Source organism: Nomascus leucogenys, chromosome 9 (assembly GCF_006542625.1).
Source record: "Nomascus leucogenys isolate Asia chromosome 9, Asia_NLE_v1, whole genome shotgun sequence".
NCBI lineage: Eukaryota > Metazoa > Chordata > Mammalia > Primates > Hylobatidae > Nomascus > Nomascus leucogenys.
Window position 1 is genome coordinate 91,844,913 of NC_044389.1, and position 5,543 is coordinate 91,850,455.

Here is a 5,543-nt window from a genome sequence, read left to right on the forward strand (position 1 = left end):
CTCGTGAGTTCACATAATTATCTATAATGTAATTACGTAATTAAAATTAATATGCATGAAAATTGCTACATGATCAGAACGATTGAAGAGTATAAGTTTTCAGGAAGTGAGCTGTTTTTGTTCTGATGGTTTCCATGACTGTTTTCCCTTCCTCAACTGTAAGCTCCTCAGAAGGGTCCCAAAGCTTAGCATAGAATAACTAGTACAGCTTTTGCTATATACTGTATATTAAAACATGGGAAGACTATAAATGTGATTTTTTAAAAAACTGTGCAAAGAAGCTGAATCCTGTGCCTTTAGATAAACATTAAATACATCCAATTAAGCTAGAAAAAAAAATTCCTAGGCTAGGAGCCATGGCTCATGCATATAATCCCAGCACTTTGGGAGGCTGAGGCAGGAGGATCACTTGACCCCTGGAGTTTAAGAGCAGCCAAGGCAACATAGCAAGACCCTATCTCTACAAAAAATAAAAAAATAAAAATTAGCCTGGCATGGTGGCACAGGCCTGTAGTCCCAGCTACATGGAAGGCTGAGGGGGAATAATTGCTTGAGCTCAAGAGTTTGACGTTGCAGAGAGCCATGACCACACAATTGCACTTCAGCCTGGGTGACAGAATGAGGCACTGTATCAAGGGGAAAAAAAAAAAAAAGACAGTAGCAAATGTTGGAGAAAATGTGAAGAAGTTAAAATCCTCATACGTTGCCTGTGGGATTGTAAAATGATGCAGATACTTTTTAAACAGCTTAGCAGTTCCTCAACACAGAGTTACCATATGATCCAGTAATTCCACTTTTAGGTATATAACCAAGAAAAATAAGAACATTATCTCCATACAACAACTTGTATATCAATATTCATAGTAGTAGTATCATAATATCCAAAGAGTAAAAAAAAACTACCCACATATCCATCAAACGATGAATGGATAAACCAAGTGTGATATATTCAGACAATGGAATATTATTCAGCCATGAACAAAATGAAGACACATGCTACAATATGGATGAATCTTCAAAACGTGCTACGTGAAGAAAGCCAGATGCAAAAGGCCACATACTGTATAATTCCAGTTATATGAAATGTCTAGAATAGACAATAGGCTGAGGTGAGGAGGGAATGTGGAGTGACTGCCAAAGGGCATGGGTTTCTTTTGGAGTGATCAAAATAGTTTGAAAATAGCTTATGGCTGGTCGAGGGGCTCATGCTTATAATCCCAGCACTTTGGAAGGCCAGGGTGGGTAGATCACTTGAGCACAGGAGTTTGAGACCAGCCTGGGGAACATGGCAAAACCCCATCCCTACAAAAAATACAAAAATTAGCCAGGTGTGATGGCACACGCCTGTAATCCCAGATGTTTGGGAGGCTGAGTTGGGAGGATCCATTGATGCTGGGAGTTCGAGCCTGCAGTGAACTGTGATTGTGCCACTGCACTCCAGCCTGGGTGACAGAGGAGACCCTATCTCAACAAAAAAAGAGAGAAAGAAAGAAAAAATAAAATGGGTTATGGCAGGGCAAGGTGGTTTATGCTTATAATCCCAGAACTTTGGGAGGCTGAGGCAGGAGAATCACTTGAGCCCAGGAGTTTGAGACCAGCCTGGGCAACATTCAAGACTCCATCTCTACCAAAAATAATAATAATAATATTAATAATAATAAATCAGCTGAGCATGGTAGTGTGCACTTGTAGTCCCAACTATTCAAGAGGCTGAGGCTGGGGGACCACTTGAGCCCAGGACTTTGAGACTTTGAGATTGCAGTCAGCTATGATCCTGCCACTGCCTTCCAGCCCAGGTGACAGAGCAACACCTTGTCTGAAAAAAAAAAAAAGAAAAGAAAATTATGGTGATAGTTGCACAACTCTGTGGATATACTAAAAACTATTGAATTATACATTTGAAGGATGAATGAATACTATGGTATGTAAATCATATCTAAATAAAAGCTGTTTTTAAAAACCTTACCATGAGCCAGGTACTATGCTCATTGCTTGAGATAAAAAGATAATTATATTTTAACCATAAATGTCTCAGCAGCAACAATACTAATTTTGTGACATTATTGCATATATCATGGACAACATTTTATATATCTTAATGATTTTTTCTGACAAATTCACAGTACTCTATATGATAGCTTAAATGTAATTGTTTAAATTATATAAATGAGCTGAAGCTTACTGAAACCAAATCATTCATGCCCAGATGAAACGGATATTTAGGGCGCTAGACTAGTAGAAATGCTACTTGAATTTATAATTTTTTATAAACTTTTTGTGTAATCTTCATGATATAAAAAATACTTTTACATTTTGTAAAGTAAACATTTGTTGAGCTTTCCACAAATCATATGGGAATTGTACACAGATATGTCATATTTTGTTTCGCTGGTTCTATATATGGTTCTATGAGATTCTGAAAAGTGCCCAGAATATTTTCTGAATGTTGTCAAATAAAAATGGTGCCTCAGCAATAAAGGCAAGCGTCTTGGGAAGTGATGTGTGGAGTTGATATATATTCATTCTTTGTGTTCTATTGAACTGACAATTTAAAGTGAAAAAACAAATAAAGAGCATCGTGTCATGCAAACACCTCAATATTCTTTCTCCAGCTCATCTACCAAGGCTGACATGTCACCAGCTGGAAGTGAAATTACCAGGCAGAAGTGAAGGCTACCTTTAATTATTTAAACCTATGGCTTTTCTGAAATTGAATTTATGTATTACTTTTATAACTTGAACATTATACTAAAGAAGAGAATCACTGAAAATTCTATTATGTAAAGACTTCTTAACTCCAGAAACTTTAAATCAATATATGATAACTAGATCAAATAATCAGTAGATGTTTGGGGTTTTTTTCATATATATATATATATATATATATGAAAAATATATATATATATATACGAAAAAATATATATATATATACGAAAAAAAATATATATATATATTTTTTTTCCCCCGAGGCAGTTTCACTCTTGTCGCCCAGGCTGGAGCACAATGACACAATCTCAGCTCACTTCAACCTCTGCCTCCTGAGTTCAAGTGATTCTCCTGCCTGAGCCTCCCAAGTAGCTGGGATTACAGGCGCGTGCCACCACGCCCAGCTAATTTTTGTATTTTTAGTACAGACAGGGTTTCACCGTGTTGACCAGGCTGGTCTCGAACTCCTGACCTCAGGTGATCAGCTTGCCTCGGCCTCCCAAAGTGTTGGGATTACAAGTGTGAGCCACCATGCCTGGCCTGTAATTTCTTATTTTCTTTCTTTCTTTATTATTACTATTATGTTTAAATAGAGATGGGGTCTTGCTGTGATGCCCAGGCTGGAGTACAGTGGCATGATCTCACTTCACTATAACCTCCACCTTCTGGGCTTCAGCAATCCTCCCAACTCAGCCTCCCAAGTAGCTGGGACTACAGCATGCACAACTATGCTGGGCTAAGGTGTTTGGTTTTTGTAGGAGAAAAAAATAGGACAAAGTATGGAGAAAAGATTGTGAAAATGGATAATCATTGACTCTTGAGTTTAGGCTTAGAAAAGGTGCAGGTCCTTTTGATAAATAGCCCAAGGGGTCATCTAGTGATTAGCAATAGGGTTCAAATCTCTACTCACACAATGGCATTCTTCATCTTGTGGAGCCAACTGACTGTTGAGAGAAGTCAAGTCTGTTACTCAACAGGGAGGCTTAAATGACATAATTTAAATAGAATGATCATTTCCCATACACAGTCTTGAATCATTCCAGCATATGGTGAAAGGGAGGAGCCCCAAAACCTCAAGTGTTGCCTGAATTCAGTTAATTTCTATTAGAACAGGAGAACAGTAGACTAGAACCATTTTGTTCTGTGCTCTGTTGCCTGCTTCTAGTTGCCTTAACTGATACAATGGTCAGGTCTGCTAACAGTAACTAGGCCTGCCCAGGTTTAAAAAGAAGTATAATCATATGTCCCTTGTTTGTAAAGAGCTTAACATAAAGTAGGAAAAACAAGACACCCGCACACACCCAAACGTTGAATAACTGCAATAAATGCAGAAATCTGTTACCAAGGATGTTTCTAACATAACTCAGTTGGCTGTTTGTGTGGCAACATTTTAAAAATCCACAATCTTTATAATGTTTACCTAGTAGCTAAATGTCTGTAAATAGGTGAACGTGATAACAATATGACTTACCCCTCCTAGAGACCATAAGGGTGTTTCTGTGGGGAGCAGGCAACAGCCACGCCCCACCCTCCTTCTATATGGGTAGAAGGCCAGACTGAGAAACACACCCTTCTTGACTAAGAGCTCAATTGTAAAAATGCCCAGATATTATGAAACTATTTTACCAAGACTTAAGGAAATGAGAAAAGAGGACCAGGCACAGTGGCTCATGCCTGTAATTCCAGCATTTTGGGAGGATGAGAGGGGAGGATTGCTTGAGACCAGGAGTTGAAGACCAGCCTGGGCAACATGGCAAAATCCCATCTATACAAACAGTATAAAAATTAGCCGGGCATGGTGATAAGTGCCTGTAGTCCCAGCTACTCAGGAGGCTGAGGCTGGAAGATTGCTTGAGCCCAGGAGGTTGAGGCTGCAGTGAACTATGATCATGCCACTGCACTCCAGCCTGGGTGGCCAAAAAGAAAAGAAAGAAAAAGAAGAAAAGATGATAGATATTAAGTTACTTTAATATTGCTTTTTATTTAATTAAAAAAAGTGTGTTAAAAAATTAAAGCAATGCACACGTGTAAAAATAGAAGTAAAATTCCTTTACATCCCATCCCATCTCCCTCATCTCCCACTCCAGTAGTAACTACTGTTTACATTTATTATATATATTTTCAGACCTTTTAACATGCATATATAGATTATATACATCATATACATGTGAGTAAAAATTTGGCATTATAGGATTATATGGTACATATTTTCTCTGCACTGTACTTTTTCTTTACTTAATTAGTATGTACTGGACATGTTTCATGTCACAATATGTAGCTCTACCTTATTTTTTTATTTTTGCTTTTTATTTATTTATTTATTTATTTATGTATTTCGAGACAGGGTCTTGCTGTGTCACTCAGGCTGGAGTGCAGTGGTGCAATCATGTATCACTGTAGCCTCAACCTCCTAGGGTCAACTGATCCTCCCACTTCAGCCTCCAGAGTAGCTGGGACTACAGGTGTGTGCCTCCATGCCTGGCTAATTTTTTTTATTTTTAGTAGAGAGGAGTTCTCTCCATGTTGCCCAGGCTGGTTTCTAACTCCAGAGCTTGACCGATCCTCATACCTCAGCCTCTCAAAATGCTGGGATTACAGGCAGAGTTTCTGCTCATGAGGTGACTTAGGGTGGGACCCCTGATTAGCCCCAGGATAGGGCTGATCACCAGAAAGACCAAGTGATTAGAGGATTAGAGGGTCGAAAGTTTCAGCCCCACCCACCAACTTCCAGGAAAGAGGTTGTGGGGGGCACTGGAGATTAAACTTCATAAAAACTCTTGGAAAATGAAAGCTCTATTCTCTCTCCTCCATACTTCAGCCTCTGTATCTTTTCATCT